The 23,104-nt window shown below is 44.3% G+C and overlaps 2 pseudogenes; one reads left to right on the top strand and one right to left on the bottom strand.

Annotated features, from left to right (window-relative positions):
- Positions 1 to 2,972: 2,972 nt before the first annotated feature.
- Positions 2,973 to 3,582, bottom strand: LOC100356309 (protein tyrosine phosphatase type IVA 1 pseudogene; annotated as a pseudogene).
- A 5,843-nt stretch (positions 3,583 to 9,425) lies between these two features.
- Positions 9,426 to 23,104, top strand: part of LOC100356571 (elongation factor 1-alpha 1-like) — a 35,141-nt pseudogene continuing 21,462 nt past the window's right edge.

Genomic DNA, 23,104 nt, shown 5'->3' with positions numbered 1-23,104 from the left:
CTGCCTGTCAAAAAAAAAAAAAAAAAAAAAAGAGTATTGGAAAGGACGTAAGGGATTTAGAGTCTTATTAGGCAACTTTAGGGAAGATTCATGGGAGCGGTGTTTTGCTGTGGCAGGATGCTGATGAGAAGTGGGAGGAGTTCCGCACTGGGTGAGTGGCAGGCACCCAAGTACTTGAGCCATGACCTGTCCTGCAGGACAGCCTTTTGGTCAGTGACACTGCAGACACAGTGGTGACCCCCTGGGAATATAGCATGCCGTGATGTCTTTGCCATCTTCCCTGGCAGAAGTACATGCTATGATCAATACAAAGGACGAATTTATCACAGCATATCCCATGTATTCAAGAAGGAAGGAAGATTAAAATGAAGCTAAAACCATACTTGTAAAAAGGCAACAGTCACTCACACTGGCCAGATTCGGAGGCTGCTTGCCCATTTCTGTGGTTTGGAGAATGTTCATGCTTTGACCGTGTTCGGATATGACTGGGCATGTTCTTCTGCCTACAGGCATCACTGTCACAAAGTGGCCTGTCTGAGCTCAGTGTTCCACGGAGAATGCCCCAGCCTGGCTGTGAGTGCCAAGCCAGGTTCCAGGTGTCAAAGACTGCTTTTCCTCCTATGCTCACTGTGATAAAAAATAGAAATAAAATGACCCGTGGTAAAACTGTGTGTATTTTCATATGTAAATGATCCAGTATAACATTACTAGGATACATAATAGTGTCATATGATTGCATGAGTCAGTTTGGATTTAAAAGTGAGAATATGGGAGGTGTTTCATGGAAGAAAGAAAGACAGGGTTCAGTCAACACTGTGATCAAAATGAATGTCAGCATGCATCATAACATATCTGGCTTATTTGCATACACAAGTAAGAGAAAGAAGGGATAAACTGTCATGGAAACAGCAATAACATGCTAGACGAATTGCAGGTTGTCCAAGAGCAGAAATAAGAAGCAATACTCTCAGCGCAGCACTGGCCTTGCTTCTGAGTAGCATCAAGAATTCCCTCTGTATAGCAGAGAACAAGGCCATGATGCGTCTCAGAAATCATATCTTCTGTCTTGAAAGTCCAGTATTCATATAAGGTAAGTATTCTGGTATTTTAAAAGACCTTAAAGACAGTCTTCAAGAAACTGTATTATAAGATGAGATTCACTCAGGTTCCCTGTCCAGCCCCAGCTTGCAAAAGTGAGTCTCAAGCTGAGGCAGACTAACAGAAACATAACACTTCCCCTGCGGGGCAGGTACTGGTATTAGAGATGATGTTTGGGATGCACGTGGTTCGTGACTCATAAAACTTGGCCATTGTCATCATTTTGGTCTACACACACATAAGCACGCACACACATACCTACACACTAAAAAACAGGAAGGTGAGTGCTTGCTTGGGTCTCCTGCATCAGGTGAATGGGACTTGACTGAACGTGTGTGATGGTGCTCTCAGGAGAATCCCAGGCAACACAGTGGTAGGCATTAGTGCAGAGTGGGGAGCGAGGGGAGAGCGAGGCTGGAAAGGACAAGCTGGGAAGCCACTGAACTGGGACTTGTTCCGCTGGACATGTGGATGGCTGTGTACAATATGTCTCAGTATTTTTACCTTTGGGACTTAAAAAAAAAAAAAAAAGACTTAAGACTTTGGAGCCGGTGCTGCGGCACAGCGGGTTAACACCCCGGCCTAAAGCATTGGCATCCCACATGGGCCACATGGGCACCAGCTCAAGACCTGGCTGCTCCACTTCTGATCCAGCTCTCTGGCCTGGGAAAGCAGTGGAAGATGTCCAAGTCCTTGGGACCTGCACCTGCATGGGAGACCCAGAAGAAGCTCCTGGCTCCTGGCTTCAGATTGATGCAGCTCCGGCTGTTGCGGCCAGTTGGGGAGTGAATCAGCGGATGGAAGACCTCTCTCTATCTCTCGGCCTCTCCTCTCTCTGTGTAACTCTAACTTTCAAATAAATAAATAAATCTTTAAAAGAGAAAAAGACTTTATTTCAGAATAGCTTTAATCTTTTTTTTAAGTTGGTAAACAACTTTTGATAAGTATGGAAAAAATTACAAGAATTTCAGAAATTTTATGATTAAGAATTTTAAGCTACAATAACAAAGCATCTCTACCTCTTAAAAATATTTACTAAATTAAAGAGCATATTCTACATGTTATGCACAAGACAAAGGCAACATTTTACTACAGATATTTAATAACTCCCTCCCATTCTTTTTTCAGGCCCTCCCTGTCAAGCTGCACCTCAGAGTGCAAATGTTAAATTAACTATAAGGCTTTTTTTGTCTGAAGACATTAAAGACATGTGCTTCTGTACAATGTAGATTTTTCAAAATGGAGGTTTTATATTAACAGCAAAAGATTTATAGAAACATTAAATAATCATAAGACTTGGTAAAAAAAAAAAAGAAATCAATGGTTAAGCAAACCTGATGTATACTGGTATGAATGTGGGAGATGTAAACATAAAGTGAGCAGGCAAATAACCATATAGTCCCTAGTTTCAATGTTTGAAATGACTGAAGGAATAAACCACATAAGGTCTAGAGTGTTCATAGTTCCTGGGATTTTAATTCTGTATGATATTAAAAATATGCAAGTATTGTTCTGGGTATTTTGGCACCTAATCTTTCTAAATTTCTTATGTATTGATAAGATTCTGGCATGGGAATAGATTTAAGATACAACTCAATATTGCATGATTTCAGGAAAAGTCAATTGGTACAAATGATAAGCACATTTTAAATACTAAGCAGCAAGAATCTTTTGCTAAATGTCCAAATAGGTTGGTTATAACCCAAAGATAGAGGTTGCAATTCTGTCAAACTCATGGCCTGGTAAAACTAATTTTCAATACCTTTTGGAAGCTTCACTAAACTTACTCACCAAGACAACATGTTGACTAATATGTATGAACAATTAGATCCTGTCTCAAGTTCTTCCAAGGCAATAGCATTAGTCACCCAGTTTTAGTGAATGCAACAGTTGTTTCTATGACCATTGGAGTCTTTGAAGCGCAGCCACATCTTAGGACAATATTTTTCCAAATACAAAAGTTGCTTGCTGTTAAAAGCTCCATGGCGCTTTTGTCTTATGAACTGTACTGCATCTTCATATTTCATTCCACCTTTAATTAATGCTGCAGCGACAAGCACTGGAGCTCTCCCAGCTCTCCCTGCAACACAGTGAACAGCAATACAACAACCAGGTTCTTCACGAAACTTAATTTTTACAAGACTTAACCAGTTGTCAAGAATCTGGTTGGACAGTGGTGCACCATCATCAAAAGGCCAATCAAGAACGTGGATGCCTTCTTTCTCCACAAGAGTAGTGCCATAAGTTGCTTCACATACTCTTACTATCGTGGTAACTCCATATTTCTTAAGTTCTTCAATAAATTTGTTTAATGTTGCATTGGTTGGATTATGTGTAATAAGAAATCTCATGTTCTTGTATGTGACTTCCACAGGAGCTGGGCGGTTCATTCGGGCCATGTTAATTTACTTAAAAAACACTTAATAGAATTATGAAAGAATTTTTAAAAAACTGAATACAGAAATTATGCAAAGAAACTGAAGTCTGCTTCACTATCTTCCACTTGTGATTCTCAGTGCTTTAAGTATGAAGTGGGGAGTAATGGGAAATGAAACGAACCTCCTAACGAGAAGCAGCAGTTCTTCAGTCCAGTAATACTGAGGCAATAGAAAAGAAGTGCACTGAGGTTTACCCCATCCAGGTCAGAACTCTTGTAAAATGCTCTGTGGGTTTCAATTCAACACTTCTGTGTCCAGGTTAACCACTTTTATGGGGGCTTCTTGGTGGAGTAGTAACGAATCTCTACGGTTCACTTGTCTGCATAGAGGTCGTGCTGTGCCTGGCAGTAGTCTCCACTGCCCTTCAGAAACCCCATAAATGTGTGACCAAGAACACCGCAGAAAGGAATATGTTTACTCATTGAAGATTGTGGCTTAATCATACAGCCGGTCCCCAGGCAGTGGTGACAGAGGCCGTAGCGGCGGATGCAGGGTAGGGGGCGAAGGTGGTCACAGCAGCAATGCAGGCAGCAGCGGGAGCACCACACTCTCAGAATAGCTTTAATCTTACAAAACAAAAATCGGGAAGTCCTACCAAGAGTTCCCATATACCCCCCCACAGTCTCCCCCATTGTTAGCATCTTATATTTGTACGATGCAAGTGTCACAATCTTACAAACTACACCCAGCATCCCCTATTACTAACATCTCATAAGAGTGTATTTGTTGCAATGAATGAGCCACATCCAGCTGCCCCTATTTTTTCTTACCCAAACTCCCTCTACCCCTTACAGCCTCTACTAATCAGCATTCTGTGTTGAGATTGAGAGTTTTTTTAGCTCCCACGTATGAGGGAGATCATGGAGTTTTTTATCCATCAGTGTCTGACTTATTTCACCTAACATGATGTCATTTGGAATCATCCATTTTGCTGCAAATGACAAGGTTTCATTATTTTTAATAGCTGAATAGTATTCAGTTGTGTATATACCACACTTTCCTTACTCATTTGTCTGAGAATGGACCCATTGGCTGATTCCCTACCTTGGCTATTGTGAACAGTGCTGCAATAAAGATAGTGAAAAAGGTGTCTGATACAATGAGTTCATGTCTTTTGGATACATACCCAATAGTGATATTACTGGATCATATGACAGTTCTATTTCTAGTTTTTTAAGTCTCTGTACTATTTTCCATAGTGGCAGTACTAATTTACATCCCCTCCAACAGCTGTAAGAGTTCCTCCTTCACCTCTTCGTCAGTATTTGTTACTTTCTTTTTGACAGTAGCCATCCTGACAGAGGGGAGGTGATATTTCCTTGTATTTTGATTTGCATTGCCCTGATAACTAGTAATAATGAGCATTTATTCATACATTTGTTGGTCATTTGTATTTTTTCTTTCCAGAATGGTCTATTCAGGTTCTTTGCCTATTTCTTAACTGTATTGGTTGTTTTGTTATTGTTGGCTTTTCTTGAATTCCTGATATGCATTCTTTGTCAAATAAGTAGCTTACAAATATTTTGTCAGATGTCTCTTCACTCTATTGATCATCTCCTTTTCTGTTCAGAAGCTTCTGGGTTTGACATAATCCTGTTTGTCTAGTTTTGCTTTTGTTGCCTGAGTTTTCAGTCTCACCAAGAAATCATTGCCTGTCTCAATGCCTTGAAATATTTCTCCTGTGTTTTCTTCTAAAATTTCATAGTTACCAGTCTTACATTTAGGTCTTTGATCAGTCTTTTTTTTCTTAAGCTTTATTCATTTTGATAGAGAGAGGAAGAGAGGGAGAGAGGGAAAAAGGGAGAGAGGGAGAGGGAGAGGGGGAGAGAGAGAGAGAGAGAGAGAGAGAGAGAGAGAGAGAATCTCCCATCCACTGGTTTGCTCTTCAAATGGCCACAATGTCCAGGGCGGGACCAGACCAAAGCCAGGAGCAAGAAGTTTCATCTGGGTCTTCCACATGGGTACAAGGGCCCAAGGACTTGCACCATCTTTTGCTGCTTTCCCAGGCACATTAGCAGGGAGCTGGATAAGAAGCCAAGCAGCTGGGATGCAAACTGGTGCCCATATGGGATGCTGGCATTGAGGACAGCAGCTTAACCCACTACCCCACAACACTGGCCCCTGTCCTTAACTTTCAACAATTTGACTATAATATGCCTTGGATAAAATCTTTTTTGATTGAATCTGCTTAGATTCCTTCAAGCTTATTGTATTTGGATGTCCATGTATAACTTTTGAGACTTGGGAGGTTTCCAACTATTATTTCATTCAGATGGTTCTCAGTGCTCTTCCCCTTGTCTTCTCCGTCAAGTATTCCTATAACACATGTATTTGCTCACTCAGGGGTGTCTCGTATCCTCATAGACTTTCTTCATCCTTTTAAATTCTTTTCTCTTCATTTTTCTTCTGGGTTATTTAAAAAATCTTGTCCTCAAAATCAGAAATTCTTTCCTCTGCTTGTTCTATCCTGTTGATGAAGCTCTCAATTGTATTTATTTTCTTTCTCATTCATATCACGCATTTTCCTCATTTCTTTAAACTATGTGTCTGTATTCTCTTGCATCTCACTGAGTTTCCTTACAATCATTATTTTGAACTCTTCCAGGCATCACACAGACTTCCTTCTCATCCAGGATCTAGTTCTGGAGAACTATTTTATTCTTTTGGAGGTGCCTTGCTTCCTTACCTTGTCATGTTGCCTGTGTCCCTGTGTTGATGTCTGCACAGCTGGGTATTGTTCCTTATTCTTTCTGCAGTGGTTTCATTAGGAAATGCTCTTTTTTGTTAAGATGGAATGCAAGATGTCAGTGGGGGAGTTTATTGGCTTTGGTTCTTGGTGAGCCCAGAAGTCTAACCTCTGAGGGATTTTTTTTCAACTATAATCTGTGTCAGCAGTGTCTATGGTGCCATAGTATTCTAATCTGCAGCAGTTTGTGGAGGTAGTAGTATGACTTTGAAGTGAATGTGGGCTTCCAAAAGTGAGTTCCCAGAGAGTGGGGATTCAGTCACACTAGGGCGTGTGATGACAGTAGCCTTTTTCCTGGTGCAGGGGAACACACCAGGTACAGTTCACTTGTCCTGCCAGGGAAGCCTGAGTGATGCTGGGACTTGTAACACCAATAGCTATGCTTTGGGACTGTGTCATAGGGATGGGAGAACTTCCCCAGGCCCTGCATCAAAAGCCCTGCTCTCAGCATTGGAGTATGTGAAAGGCTCCTTGTCCCTGTGCTATGGGTTGAGTGTAGATTATGCTGGGGATGTGCTCTGACAGGTGTGGGTCTGGAGCAGTGGAATGCAATGAGCTTCTTCTCTAATTCCATCAGGGCAGATTCGGGGGACCCTGAGGAACCTAGTACTTACAGTCCCTGTCCTGCTGCTGCAGGGTGCAGTGGGGCCCTTGAACGACAATTATGCTGGGCCCTCTAGCTACCACAGGTGAGTGGGAGATGCTCCAGGGGCTGTGGCACCAACAGTAACAGTCCCTGAACTTCAAGGCATGGAGGGAGCTGCCCCCAGTTCTCACAGGGCATGCAAGCGTGATGCTGGGCCTTGTGCCCTGGCCATCCAGCAGTGTGCGCTGAGAGATGCAGAGGGAGACTTCCTCAGGTGTGGGTCCTCTGGGGTTCTTTATGGCTGCAGCTAGAGCCAAGTCCCAAGAAGCTGAGAACATCCCCCAGGGGTGCAGAGCAGGTGAGCACAGTTTCAGAGGTTGTGCTCGGACATCCCACAGCTTCAGGATGCAGGAGCCCCTCTCTCTTCCCTGGAAGGCACCCTGTCTCCTGCTGTGGCGCTTCTGCTGTGGGGCTGCTTGCCGCCCCCTAAGGCAGAACAGAGTTTAGCAATGGCCATAACAGCAGCGTGGGGGGAGGGGGAGGCAATGTGGGTTTCTGCTTTTGAGGCAAAGGAGCTGCTCAGACCCCGTCCGCTTTCTAGATGGATCTAAAGTCAGTGAGGACAGTGGCGCGCTCCCAAAGCTAGGGCTGCTGGTCTGTAGCAGTGGCAGGGGTTACAGCGCTTTCCACTTATTTTCCCCGGCCGGCCGGGTGACGTCCCTCCAGCCAGTGCACCTGTAGGAGCTGCAGCCTCCTTTGTTCCTATCTCGCGGCTGCCTTTCGAGTCTCCGAGTCTCCATGCTGTTTGCAGTTCTTCCCCCTTCTTCACTTAAGTCTTCCTTTCTCCTGGAAACCTGATCCCTCCTTGGCTACTCTGGCATTTTTCTGTGGCTGAAGCTAGTGCAGAAACTCACTATTCTGCCATCTTGATCCAATTTCTTGGGTCTGTATGTATGTATGTATGTATTTTGAGAATAGAAACTCCCTGAAAAAGTTTTTTTTTTTTAAGATTTATTTACTTATTTGAAAGAGTTAGGCAGAGAGAGAGAGAGGTCTTCCATCCACTGGTTCACTCCCCAGTTGGCTGCAACAGCCGAAGCTGCCCTGATCCTAAGCCAGGAGCCAGGAGCTTCCTTGGGTCTTCCCACACGGGTGTAGAGGCCCACGCACTTGTGCCATCTCCAGCTGCTTTCCCAGGCCATAGCAGAGAGCTGGATCAGAAGTGGAGTAGCCGGGACTTGAACTGGTGCCCAAATGGATTGACGGCACTGTAGGCAGCAGCTTTACCCGCTACGCCACAGCACCGGCCTCGAAAAAGTTTTTATTAACACACAATAACCCAACCATACAGTTTACATGATTGAACTGCATCCAATTTGTTTCATTGTGGCCTGGAGTTATTTTGTTTCATCAGGTGAATAGTGGCTAGACTGGAAGAGGAAACTAAAATTAGAGAATGAGACTTCCAGAGTTTAGGCCTTTGAACACAGAAACCTCTCGAGACAGTAGCAAAGTAACAGTGAAAATCCTGAAAACCAGCAAATAATCAAAAATAAATGAAATAATACCCAATTGTCACAAAATGCTTTTTCTTTGCATTGCGCTAAACATCTGGTGCTAATTTTTTTTAACAGCCTACAATCCCATGTTGCCAGCAAATTGTAGTTGAGGCATACAATATGACACTGGAAAAGGGAATTATTTCTTCTATGAAATAAAAATGTTAAGGGTTTTGAGTACTGTCAGCACCTTTGTATACATTGTCAGTAATTTTGAAAATAAATTTCCACGATGTTTTTTTTCTTTTTTCATTTCTTAACCTTACCCATCTGAGCAGGAAAGCTTTCCTATCCCACTGAGAGATCTCAACCGCCAGCCAGAAAAATTTGGTTAACTCGGGGCCGGTGTTGTGGCGCAGTGTGGTAAGCCACTGCCACCTGCAGTACCAGCATCCTAAATGGACACCAGTTCAGGTCCCAGCTTCTCCACTTCTGATCCAGCTCCCTGCTAATGTACCTAGGGAAGTGGCAGAGGATGATCCAAGTGCTTGGGCTCCTGTATCCATGTGGGAGACCCAGAAGAAGCTCCTGGCTCCTGGCTTTGGCTTGGCTCAGTCTTGGCCTTTGTAGCCATCTGAGGAGTGAACCAGTGGATGGAAGACTGTCTCTCTCTGCCTTTCAAACAAAATAAATCTTTTTAAAAATTGCTTGCCTTACCTCATTACACAGAGCAAATTCAGTAGCTTTCACCATCTCTGCTTTTTTCTTAGAACTGCAACATCAGAATTCAATGGAATAAAACACAAGTTTCACTTGGATTTTCCTACACCTCTGTGGTCTATTATTCATGACTAATTTGAGTTCTTCTCTGTATTACACTGCTTACCATATTTTGAAATAATTTGCTATGTCTCTGAAAGAAACAGCTACAACTTTAACTTCTACTTAAAAATGTAATATTTAGTGACAATTCTGGTTTTTAAAGTTCTTTAGATCTCACATATGATATACTGTCAGCTTTATAAATGTCTTTCCTAATAAAAGCTTCACTTTAACTTATGAGACCACTGTTCATTAAAGAAGAAGAAGAAGAAGAAGGAGAAGGAGAAGGAGAAGAAGAAGAAGAAGGAGAGGAAGAGGAGCAGCAGAGTGGACCTGTTGGCATCTGTGGGTATGTAGGCAGATAGAAAACCAGGTTCCAACACTTGGCATTTTGTTGGTATATTCACACATAAATGTGGACACCGGGAAGGTATCTGCTATAATGCAGGCAGCATTGGTGTCTTTTGGCATTGGTGCCTTTTCAAAATAGTGAACGCTTGGTGAACTTTCAAATGAAATCCAGTGCAATGTTTCCTTGATGCATGTGGTTGCCACTTCATAGGAAATTTGGTACTTACCAAACCTTGCATAAAACAATAAGAAATGCCATATCTCTTCACTTGTAAAATACACAGATTTTTCATATCCATAATTCTAGGCACAGCCACATTTTAGAATCAAATTATAAATAGGTTTGTCACTATATGGTGAAGACCTGGGGGACCTAGGAGCAACCTTTGCTGTGCCAACCTGGCCCCACCAAACGTCAACAATAACTCCTGCACATTATGACCAAAAAGTAGGGTGGGGGAAATATACATTTCCAAAATACCAGTGGGAGCCTTCTGTCACCCCGCAGAGAATAGTTGTGTGGAGATAAAAATCACAGATCTGTGGTTTACTATCTGAGTGACATCTGATTCCCATAAAAATACAGAGTCACACGCACATGATCGGGATTGTCTTAAGACCTCTGTGGGCATTCCAAGATGGCAGAATAGCGACAGGACAGTCTTCTCTAGGCTAAGCGAAAACAGTTTTTTTTAAAAAAAAGTGGAGAAAGTGCATTCTCAGGGGAAAGTTCCAGTGGAGAATTTGCGGAAGCAAGAGTGATACCACGGATCTGTGTGGAAGGTACAGACACGCAGCTATGAGCATGAACACACCAAATGACCCCAACAGCCCTGAGCTGGAGAAAGCGGCAGCTTTGGAGAGCAAGGTGAGATCAGCTTGCAGCGGCCCATGCCACTGCTGATATAGCCAGAGGGAGACCCTAGCGGACTGCACTGTCTTAGAGTCTGGCCCAGAGCCCTGAGGGGAACAGGGAACCCACTCACCCAGAGAAAAAGAAAAAAGACATGTCTTTTTCTCCCCATACCCCCCACAACAGCACCCAACAGCCAGGCATAAGAGGGTGGGTGCTGGAGCCAGCGCTGTGGCATAGCGGATAAAGCTGCTGCCTACAATGCTATCATCCCACAAGGGTGCCAGTTCAGGTCCCTGCTGCTCTACTTCCTATCCAGCTCTCTGCTATGGCCTGGGAAAGCAGTGGAAGATGGCCCAAGTCCTTGGGCCCCTGCACCGGTGTGGGAGACCTGGAAGAAGCTTCTGGCTTCTGGCTGTGGATCGGTACAACTCTGGCCATTGCAGCCATCTGGGGAGTGAACCAGCAGATGGAAAACCTCTCTCTCTCTCTCTCTCTCTCTCTCTCTCTGTGTGTGTGTGTGTGTTTCCTTTTCTCTCTATGTTACTGTGACTTTCAAGTAAAATAAAAAAAACTTTTTTTAAAAGAAGAAAAAAAGCAGTGATGCCATTGTGTACATTGGTAGGTAGCAGCTGCTGCGACTCTTGTGTGCACACCCAACAACTAGCAGTGACAGTCTCCATCTTGTCAGCAGAGGCAACCACAACAGCTCAGCTGCACCCACCCAGCAACGGGTGGAGAGAAGGAGCTATTCCAACGTTAGTACCATCTGCAGAGACCCTTGTACAAACCCAGCATGATTGTGGAACAAGTAGGGCTGTGGCCAACAGGTATTGTGCACATGTATGACCCATGAATTTTACCAGAGGAAAAAATCCACGTTCCCCACTGACTGTGAGTCTGGCTGGGAGGATTGACAGGGGCCTGACCACCCACATATGACTGTGAGGTGTCTACAGTCTCTCAACAAATCACAGGCTCTGGGACTTAATCCACCTAGTGGAGCACCTCCAAGTAGCAGGCTCTGGGAACCTCTCAGCCTCCCTGCGGAGGGATAGGCTAGCAGGAGCAAAGTGGATCCTCTGCACCCTGTGACTGTGGAAGCCCTGGGTGCTGAGACTGTGAGAACACTGTGGCTGCATGAGAGGACTCAGGGTGTAGCTGGGTCTTTGGGCAAGCACTGTGAGAAGTGCCACTTGCTCAGAGCTCCCTGATTGCCTGGGATGGCTCACTACAGCAGAATCTGGGCTCACACTGAGGAGCACACAGATCCTTTGTGCAGTCCATGTGGAAGTGCAGATGAGTTTTGTACCTACTGAGGGCTAACACCGGGGAATGATCACCTTGGAAGAGAAGAGGTGAGGATGTATCAAGCCAACAGAGGTGACCATAGTTCCCCCTCTGTAAACAAGAAGAGATCTACCACACCCAACTTGGGTATCATCCTTGATATTTGTCCCACCCTAGAGCACTGACCAGAGTTTTCTGGCCACACCCAGTACACACTTCTGGGTATTCACTGAAAGAGCAGACATTCCACTAAGCCACAGAGGAATAGTTCAAAGATAAAAGCCATCAGAGGAAAAAAACCAATAAGTATCTCCACAGATGCCTAAAAATAAATGCAGAAATTCAAGAAACAACATTAAGGAAAATGATATAACCTCTCACAAATAAACACAATATTTCAATATTAGAATGGGAAGATGAAGAGATTGATGAAATGCCTGAAGTGGAATTCAAAAGATTAATCATGGAATTACTCAGAAGAAATCAGAAGCAAATCCACTAATTAAAGAAATCCATACACAACATGAATGAAAAATTTTCCCACAAAGAGAAATAAAAATGAAATATTAGAAATGAAGACCATAATAGATTAAATAAAAATACAGTGGAAAGCCTTAAAAATACACTTGGTGAGGCAGAATAAAGGCTATCTGAGCTAGAAGACAAATCTCTGGAAATTTTTCAATCAGATGAAGAAGGAGGAGGAGGAGAAGGGAAAAAGAAGAAACAATAATAATTAGAAAACTAAAAACCAGTGTTGGAGATTTATGGGATACTATCAAATGACCCAACATATGTGTCTTAGGAGTTCCTGAAGGTGTGAAAAGAGAGAATGGATTAGAAGACCTATTTAGTGAAACAATTACAGGAAACTTCTGCAATTTAGAGAAAGAAGGGGACATTCAAGTACAGGAAGCACATAGAACTTCTTATAGACATGACCATAAAAGATCTTCACCATGACACATTATAGTCAAACTCTGCAGTACAACATAAAGAAAAGATTCTAAAATGTGCATGAGAGAAATGCCAGATTACTTTCATAGCATCTCCAATTAGACTCACAGCTGACTTCTCATCAGAAACCCTACAGGCAGGAAAGAATGGAGAGACATAGTACAAGTCTTAAGAGAAAAAAATTGTCCCCCCAAAATACTATACCCTGAAAATCTCTCATTTATGAATGAAGGTGAAATAAAGACCTTGCATAACAAACAGATATCTAAAGAATTTGTCACCTCTCTTCCAGCCTTATAAAAGATGCTTAAGGATGTGCTACACACAGAAACACAGAAAGATAGTCATCATTATGAAAGGATGTGAAGACAGAAAATCTCCCAGTAAAAGACAAAGGAAATCCAAAGTAAATGCTAGGAATATTTATGGAAAAATGGAAGGACCAGGTCATTATTTATCAATAGTCACCTTGAATGTAAATGGCCTAAACTCCCCAGTTAAAAGATGCAGATTGGCTGAATGGATAAAAAAACAATATCCATCTATTTGCTGCCTACAAGAAACACACCTCACCAACAAAGATACATGCAGACTGAAAGTGAAAGCATGAAAAAAGATGTTCCATGCTAACAGAAAGCAAAAAAAAAAAAAAAAAAAAAAAAAAAAAAAAAAAGGCATAGCCATCCTAATATCAGACAAAATAGACTACAACACAAAAACTCTTAAAAGAGACAAAAAAGGGCACTATGTAATGATTAAGGGCTCAATTCAACAGGAAGATGTGACAGTAATAAATGTATTTGCACCCAATTACAGGGTGCCTGGCTATTTAAAAGAAATGTTAATGGATCTAAAGAGAGACATAGACTCCAATCCAATAGCAATGGGGAACTTCAACACCCCACTTTCATCAATGAACAGATCAACTAGACAGAAAATTAACAAAGAAACAACAGAGTTAATCAACACCATATACCAAATTGACCTAACTGATATCCACAGAACTTTTCATCCTACAGTTGCAGAATACACATTCTTCTCATCAATGCATGGATATTTCTCTAGGATATACCATATTTCTAGGCCATAAAGCAAGTCTTAGCAAATTCAAAAAATCAAAATCATACCATGTATCTTCTCTGACCACAATGGAATGAAGCTGGAAAAAAACAACTCAAGAATCTTGAAAATATATGCAAACACATGGAGACTGGACAACTTGCTCCTGAACAAACAATGGGTCATAGAAGAAATCAAAAGAGAAGTCAAAAAATTTCTGGAAATTAATTAAGATGACAATACAACATATAAAAACTTATGAGATACAATAAAAACAGTTTTAAGAGGCAAATTTATAGCTATTGGTGCCTACATCAAGAAATTGAAAAGATACCAAATAAATGAGCTATCAATGCATCTCAAGGACCTAGAAAAGCAACAACAAACCAAACCCAAAATTAGTAGAAGGAAAGAAATAATTAAAATTAGAGAAGAAATATACAAAATTAAAACTGAAAACAAAATATCAGTGAAATGAAGAGCTGTTTTCTTGGAAAAAAAAAGGGGGGGGGAGGGACTGAATCAATAAAATCAGAGATGCAAAAGGAAATGTAAAGAGAGATACCACAGAAATAAAAGAACCATTACTACCAAGAGCTGTATGCCAACAAATTGGGAAACCTAGAAGAAATGGATAGATTCCTGGATATGACCAATCTACAAAAGTTGAGTCATGAAAACATAGAAAACCTAAACCAATAACCAAAGCAGAGAATGAATCAGTAATAAAGACCCTCCCAAAAAAGAAAAGCCCAGGAACGGATGGCTTCACTGCTGAATTCTAACAGACATTTAAAGAACAGCTAATTCCAATTCTTCTCAAACTATTCAAAACAATTGAAGGAGGGAAGGCTCCCAAACTCCTTCTATGAGGCTAGCATCACCTTAATTCCTAAGCCAGAAAAAGATACAACAGAGAAAGAGAACTAAAGACCAATTTCCTTGATGAACATAGAGTCCTCAATAAAATGCAAGCTAATCAAATCCAACAACACATCAGAAAGATCATTCATCTAGACCAACTGGGTGGGAGTTACCCTTGGTATGGAGGGATGGGTTTAACATTCACAAATCAATAAATGTGATACATCACATTAACAAACTGAAAAACAAAAACCATTTGATTATCTCGATAGATGCAGAGAAAGCATTTGATAAAGTACAACATCCTTTCATGATGAAAACCTTAAGCACATTGAGTATAGAAGGAACATTCCTCAACACAATCAAGGCAATTTATGACAAACCCACAGCCAGCATCTTATTGAATGGGGAAAAGCTGGAAGCGTTCTCACTAAGATCCAGAACCAGACGTGGATGCCCACTCTCACCACTGCTATTGAATATAGTTCTGGAAGTTTTATCCAGAACCATTAGGCAAGAAAAAGAAATCAAATGATACAAATTGTAAAGGAAGAAGTCAAACTATCCCTAGTTGCAGTTGACGTGATTCTATATTTAGGGGATCCAAAAGACTCCACTAAGAGACTACTGGAACTCATAAAAGAGTTTGGTAAAGTGGCAGGATATAAAATCAACACACAAAAGTTAATAGATTTGGGGGCTAGGGCTGTGGCATAGTGGTAAAGCTGCTGCCTGCCATCCCCACATCCCATATGGGTGCCGGTTCAAGTCCCAGCTATTCCACTTCCAATCCAGCTCTCTACCATGGCTGGGAAAGCAGTAGAAGATGGCCCAAGTCCTTAGGCCCCTGCAACCATGTGGGAAGACCCATAGGAAGCTCATGGCTCCTGGCTCCTGGCTCCTGGATCCTGGCTCCTGGATCCTGGATCCTGGCTTTGGATCAGCTCAACTCTGGCCATTGCAACCAATTGGGGAGTGAACCAGCAGATGGAGGACCTCTCTCTCTCTCTCTCTCTGCCTCTCCTTCTCTCTCTGTGTAACTCTGACTTTCAAATAAATCTTTTAAAAAAGTTAGCCTTTGTTTCCACAAGCAAAGCCATGGCTGAGAAAGAACTTCTAAGATCAATCCCATTCACAAAAGCTAAAAAAGAAATCAAATAACTTGAAATAAATTTAACCAAGGATGAAAATTACAAAACATTAAAGAAAGAAATAGAAGAAGATGCAAAAAATGGAAAAATCTTCCATGTTCATGCATTGGAAGAATCAATATCATCAAAATGTCCATACTACCAAAAGCAATTCACACAGTCAATGCAATCCCAACCGAAATACCAAGGACATTCTTCTCAGATGTATAAAAAAATGATTTTAAAATTCATTTGGAAATGTAACAGACTCTGAATAGCTAAAGAAATCTTATACAACAATAACAAATCCAGAGGCATCACAATATCAGATTTCAAGACATACTACAAGGCAGTTATAATCAGAATAGCCTGGTACTGGGAAAACAAAACAGACACGTGAACCAATTGGACAGAATAGAAACTCCAGAAACCAATCCACACATCTACAACCAACTTATCTTTGACAAAGGAGCTAAAATCAATTTCTTGAGCAAGGACAGTGTCTTCAACAAATGGTGCTGGGAAAACTGGATCTCCATGTGCAGAAGTATGTAACAAGATGCCTACCCTCCACCTTACACAAAAATCCACTTAAAATGGATTAAAGACCTAAATCTACAACCCAATTCCATCAAATTACTAGAGAACATTGGAGAAACTCTGCAAGATATTGGCATAGGCAAAGACTTCTTGGAAAATACCTCAAAAGCACAAGCAATCAAAGCCAAAATTGACAAATGAGATTACATTAAGCTGGGAAGCTTCTACACTGCAAAGGAAACACTCAGCAAAATGAAGAGGAACCAACAGAATGGGAAAAATATTTACAAACTATGAAACTGATAAAGGGTTAAAATCCAGAATCTATGAAGAGCTCAAGAAACTCAACAGCAACAAAACAAATAATCCAGTTAAGAAATGGGCAAAGGGGAGCAGCACTGTGGCACAGCATCCTGTATGTGTACAAGTTTGAGTCCTGGCTGCTCCACTTTTGATCCAGCTCCCTACTAAAGTGCCTGGGAAAGTAGCAGAAGCTCCTGGTTCCTGGCTTCAGATTGAGCTCAGCTCTGGTGGTTGAGGCCATTTGGGGAGTGAACCAGCCAATGGAAGAAGACCTCTCTCTGTGTCTATACCTCTCTCTATAACTGTCTTTCAAATAAATAAAATAAATCTTTAAAAAAAAGAAAGAAATTGACAAGGAACTTTAGCATCAGGGAAATGCAAATCAAAACCACAATGAGGTCTCACCTCACCCCAGTTAGAATGGCTCTCATACGGAAATCAAAAACAGCAAATGCTGGTGAGGATGTTGGGGGAAAGGTACCCTAATCCACTGTTGGTGGGAATGTAAACTGGTAAAGCCACTATGGGAGACAGTATGGAGATACCGCAGAAACCTGAATATGACCTACCAAATGACCCAGCCATCCCACTTCTGGGAATTTACCCAAGGGAATTAAACCAGTATACCAAAGAGTGATCTGTACCCCCATGTTTATTGCAGCTCAATTCACAATAGCTAAGATATGGAATCAACCCACATGTCCATCAACTGAAAACTGGATAAAGAAATTATGGTACATATATACACTATGGAATACTATTCAGAAATAATAAAAACTGAAATCCTTTCATTCGCAACAACTGGAAACCATTATACTTAGTGAAATAAGCCAATCCCCAAAAGGCAAAGACCATATGTTCTCTCTGATCAATGGTAACTAATAGAGTACTTCAAAGACAATCTATAGGAATGAAATTGACACTTTGAGATGGGATGATCTTTAACAGCCCTCATCTCAACTGTTGAGAAGCAGTGGTTTATTTTTTTCTTCATACTATTTGTTGAACTCTTAGTGTAGGGTTAATCTTATGAGTATAAAGTTAACTGAGAACAGATCTTTGTGAAAAATAAGAATGGGAACAGGAGCGATAGGAGCAAGAAAGGTGGGAGCATGGGCAGGAGGGAGAGGGGGTGGGAAGTGTTCCTGAATCTGTGTATATGGAATACATGAAACTTGTCTACCTTAAATACAATGTAAAACAAAAAGGCCTTCGTGATGCCCAGGCCTGCTTGCCTGTAAAGGCCCTGCTTTAATCACAGTAAGCAGACGGAAGTGCGCACTCACCCTACAGGAACTACAGAATCAGCCAGGTTTGCTATGTGCCAGGCACCATGCATTTCACAACCATCTGAAATAGGCACAGTTGGCTAGTCCCATTTTACAGATGTGGAAACAGGCACAGGGGGCTCAGGGATCTGCCCCAAATCAGAGCTGGTACATAGTGCAGCCGGACATTCTGATGTCAACATGCTGAGGCCTATTTATATGCATATGTAAGAATAACTAAGAGACTGTTTAGGAAGTAGTTGAGCTGTAGATGATGATTTTTAACCTTTGTAAGTTTCAGTTGTGGAGTCCTTTTTTTATTTTGAGCCCATTGCTTAATTTGAGGTCTCAAACATCAAAGTCCTTTGAAGGCACCCAGGAGCCCGCTTCCGAACCTGTCACCTTAAACAGCACTGCCCAGGACTCTCCAACAAGCACAATCACACCTGTTTATTCAGCATCTCCATGCGATCACGGAGACTTGGATACTCACGCTGTCTCTCCACCTGCTTTCCTAATGTGTGTGCGTGTGTGTGGGCGGCAGGGTGTAGATCAAAATCCTGACAATGGCCAGCTCCTAGAGTACCATGACCATGAAATAGTATCTCTAATTTTAGCACCCACTCTGTTAGGGTCAATGCTATTATCTTGATTTATAGATGAGGAGACTGATGTCAGATGATTAAGTAACGTGCCCAGTATTTCATGCCTGGGAAATGACAGAGCTGACAATCCTGGTCTTCTTGGTCCCAAAGCCTCTGCTGCCACCTGGCCCCCAGTGGGCTTGGCTTTGGTGCCTTGGGGCTTCCTTGTCTGTCTGCCCAGCACTCCCTCCCCAGTGAGGGAGCTCAGCAGGTTCCCACTTGTCCTGCCGCCCAGGAGACTCCAACACCAACTCTTCCCCTGCAGCGGCTGGCACCTCATTAACCTGGGAGGACTGCGCTGGGGAGCACGGCCAACTTCAGGGAGTTGCTCCAGGCAGGAACTGCAGAGGCAGCAGGATGATTTTCTCAGTGCCAAGCCTCACCAACTGTTCTTTTCCCGGGCACCTAAGACACCCATCGCTTCTAACCTTGCCCTCTTCTTAGGGATTCTATCTCACACAACCCTGGGAGCCATGACCCGACCAAGTTATCCTGCATCACGTTGCCTGACCCCAGAGGATCCCAGGCATGGGGTGTGGACGTCATCTCTATTGAGACAGGCGGTCTAGAGGATGAGGCTGAAATGGTCACATTTGATTCTGTGTTGGGAAAGCAGAGAAAGGTGAAGGAACGAGAGGAGTGGACTCTTGCGCAGAGAGAAGACCAGAGCCTTTGCAGAGCTTCAGAGAGAACCAGAGGAAGAAGCTCAGCACTTGCCTTTCTGTCCCCACAGCCTCCTCGAGGCCTCCTACCTTCCCATTCCTAGGCTCCATAATACCCTCCTTGCAGCCAAAATCCCCCAACTCACCTGCTGAGCGCATTGCAAGTCTAGGTGCTGAGCTGCTTGGCAGGGACAAAAAGAATGAGCTCATCAGTTTGGGGCCCCCACCCCCAGCCTGGCAGGTCTTGGCACTGAGGTGAACTGCCTGAGGACCTGCTAATGCTGAGTCACCGCTGAGTCACATTCACCCACCCCAAGGGTCTTACCTAGGCCTGGGCTCTGCCCAAAGACCGCACCAGGCCACTGATGTACAGGAGTACCCCACCGTGGCTCACTCTACCAGCTAACCCCTGTGCACTTTGTGGCCAGGGCTGCTCCTCAAGGCCTCCTTGTCATGTTCACGCTGCCAGTTCCAGACTCAACCGTGACACAGATGGTCCAGGGCCCACCCCAGCCCACCTGCTGGATGGTCCAGGGGCTTTCCTGTTCACTACTGAGCTTGCTGAGGCCACACAAGGAAGCATCACACGGCCGGGAATGAGGTGACCTGGAGCTACACTCCCCACTCTGCATCAGCGGCCGTGGATATGAAGATGTGCTGGAGACAGAGGTGCCTTCCCAGGAAATAGTCTAGCAAGCATTTTCCATGATGTTTCTTTCGTTTCTTTTTTGCTTAAGTCTAGTTGCCTGTGACATGGAGGGCTCTCACAGACACGGTGATGAACAAAAACAATCAGACAGCAAGGAGTCGAAACCAGAGAACTCCACACGTGGGTGATTCAAAACCAAGGAGACTAATCTCCTTTTTAAGAATATATATATTTGAAGGGCCAGCACTGTGGCATAGCCAGTTAAAGCCTTGGCCTGCAGTGCCGGCATCCCATATGGGCGCCAGTTTGAGTCCCGGCTGCTCCACTTCTGATCCAGCTCCCTGCTAATGTGCCTGGGAAAGCAGTAGAAGATGGTCCAAGTGCTTGGGCCCCTGCACCAATGTGAGACCTGGAAGAAACTTCTGGCTCCTTGCTTTGGATTGGCACAGCTCTGGCCATTGCAGCCATTTGGGGAATGAACCAGTGGATGGAAGATCTCTCTCTCTCTCTCTCTCTCTGCCTTTACCTCTCTGTAACTCTGTCTTTCAAATAAATAAAATAAATCTTAAAAAAAGAATATATATTTGAAAGGAGAGAGAGAGACAGAAAGAGAGAGAGAGAGAGAAATAGAGGGCTTTCATCTGCTTGTTCGCAACAGCTAGGGCTGGGCCAAGCCAAAGCCAGAAGCCCAGAACACCTGGGCCTGCCACGTGGGTGCAGGGACCCATGCACTTGAGTCATGATCAGCTGCCTTCCTAGGCACATTAGCAAGGAGCTGGATCAGAAGCAGAGCATCTGGGACTCAAACTGACACTCCAGTATAGGATGCCAGTGTGACAAGGGCGGCTTAACCTGCTGTGCTGCCATGCCAGCCCAGGGAGACAATTCCTTGAGGAGAGGAATCAGAATCGTGGTAGCCTCTGCATTAACAGGAGGGGAGTGGGGAGCCCTCAGGGGTGCTGGGGTGTTCTGTCTTGATCCAGGGGCTACCTGCTTAGGCATATATATGTACACACACACCTGTCAGGCTTACCCTTGAGATTAGTGCACTTTATCACATGTAAATTAGCCCTCGATTCAAAAGTGCCCAGAAATGGCGGTGAGTCCCTGCCATCTCCAAGTGTTCCCTGGGTGAGAGCACTGTCCACCTCGCTGACCTCTGGTCTTGCTGAATTCCTGGGTCCCTGGACCTCTTTCTTTTGCCTAGAGGTCTTCCTTCTGGAAGCTTGGTTTCCCAAACAGAATTACACACTCTCAAGCCAGGGAGCCCAGGTTTTGGGTTCCGAGTGCCACTTGTCAAGATAGGGCCTCGGCTCCAGACCTGTTGCTCTGCCATAGGCCCTGAAGTCCTTCCTTGCTGACCCAGTGCGAGGGCGTTGGGGAATGCTGGAGGAGGCAGGGCCTGCCTTCCCGAATCTCATGTGCTCTGGGGCAGCTTCCTGGAGCATGCAGCTTCTACAGCCCAAGCACAAGGTTCCTCTCCCAGGGCAGCTTCCCTCAGTGCCAGGGAGTCATTTCTTAGTGAACGCCTGGCCACTGCACCCCCACTGCCTCCCCTCCCGTCACCCCATGAGCCCTGGCTGTGCCTTCTTCCATAAGGCCTGAACCTTAGCCCTGTGGAGGGAGCCCTCTTCCAAACTCCTTTCTTCTTGGGTGTTCTGTCTCAACCTACGGGTAGCAGCTCTGTCCCATCCCTCTGACTCCTGTTTTCAGCTCCAATTAGCAGCCAATCTTCCTTTACCTCACCTCCCTGTTCCAGCTAATACCTCTTTATTTTAAACTCTCCTGTCACATGTACTGTGTGGTTTATGTCTCCTGGATGGATCCCCACTGATACATTCTCCTTTGTGGGGCTGGGGTTGGCAAATATAGAGATAGTAACTGCCTGAGTGGCAGTGCACTGGGGTACAGGTTCTGCTACTGGCTGTGTGATCCTGGTCAAGCCACTTTTCCTATCTGGCTTCAGTTTCTCCTGGAGTGAAATAAGGAAAGAGTCGGTGCGTCTCCCCGTATCCACGGAGCAATTGTGAGAACAATATCCAAGCATTGCAAGCCACCCTGGGGAAAGGTGCTGCTGAAGTCCCTGGAGCTGTGAGTTGTCCCTGGATCCAGGAAGGCAGCTTTGCCTTCAGTGTTCACCATTGCTGCCCACTGCCCACTGATGCTTGTGCCCAAGCCCTCCCACAGCAGGCAGAGGTGAGCAGGGGTAGCAGGATCTCTCCAAGATTCAAGGTCAAGGGACGTTGTAAGACTGCATTTCCGGTCCTCATCCTGCTATTCAGATAATACTGGGTGTTCGCTTAGCATGGAGTTTGTGACACAATTCCCCAGGAAACTTTTGGTGCTGACCAGTGCTGAAATGTGATGCCCTCGCACAGGACCTCTGCACTGCACACTTCCAGGGGGTCCTTGCGTGTCACAGTTTTGCAAACGGCACTCTCTGATCTTGTGCAGGCTGCAGCCATGTGAAGCAGCCCTGGCCCCTTGAGTGAGTTCGAGGCATTGTCCACAAAGGAAGAGTTGCAGAGAGGCAGAGGCAGAGAGAGAGAGGTCTTCCATCCACTGGTTCACTCCCCAGGTGGCCACAATGGCCAGAGTTGTGCTGATCCGAAGCCAGGAGCCAGGAGCTGCTTCTGGGTCTCCCATGTGGGTGCAGGGGCCCAAGGACTTGGGTCATCTTCTACTGCCCTCCCAGGCCATAGCAGAGAGCTGAATCAGAAGTGGAGCAGCTGGGACTCAAACTGGCGCCCATATGGGATGCAGGCACTGCAGGCTGCAGCTTTACCTGCTATGCAGCAGCGCCAGCCCCTGACTTCAGCTTTTTTTTTTTTTTTTTTTTGACAGGCAGAGTGGACAGTGAGAGAGAGAGAGACAGAGAGAAAGGTCTTCCTTTGCCGTTGGTTCACCCTCCAATGGCCGCCGCGGCTGGCGCGCTGCGGCCGGCGCACCGCGCTGATCCGATGGCAGGAGCCAGGAGCCAGGTGCTTTTCCTGGTCTCCCATGGGGTGCAGGGCCCAAGCACCTGGGCCATCCTCCACTGCACTCCCTGGCCACAGCAGAGAGCTGGCCTGGAAGAGGGGCAACCGGGACAGAATCCGGCGCCCCGACCGGGACTAGAACCCGGTGTGCCGGCGCCGCTAGGCGGAGGATTAGCCTAGTGAGCCGCGGCGCCGGCTGACTTCAGCTTTTTTAATAGACAAAACTCAGTATTTTTCAATGATCAAAAATAAAATAAGTACAATATGAAGCATATGAAATTATCTTGGTAAGACACAGAATCTTTGTTTCCTAGGCCAATCACCTAAAAAAGTAAAGAAAAATTTTTCGGGGCCAGCTTTGTGATGC

Source organism: Oryctolagus cuniculus, chromosome 4 (assembly GCF_964237555.1).
Source record: "Oryctolagus cuniculus chromosome 4, mOryCun1.1, whole genome shotgun sequence".
NCBI classification, from domain to species: domain Eukaryota; kingdom Metazoa; phylum Chordata; class Mammalia; order Lagomorpha; family Leporidae; genus Oryctolagus; species Oryctolagus cuniculus.
This window is presented reverse-complemented; position numbering and strand designations above follow the sequence as displayed.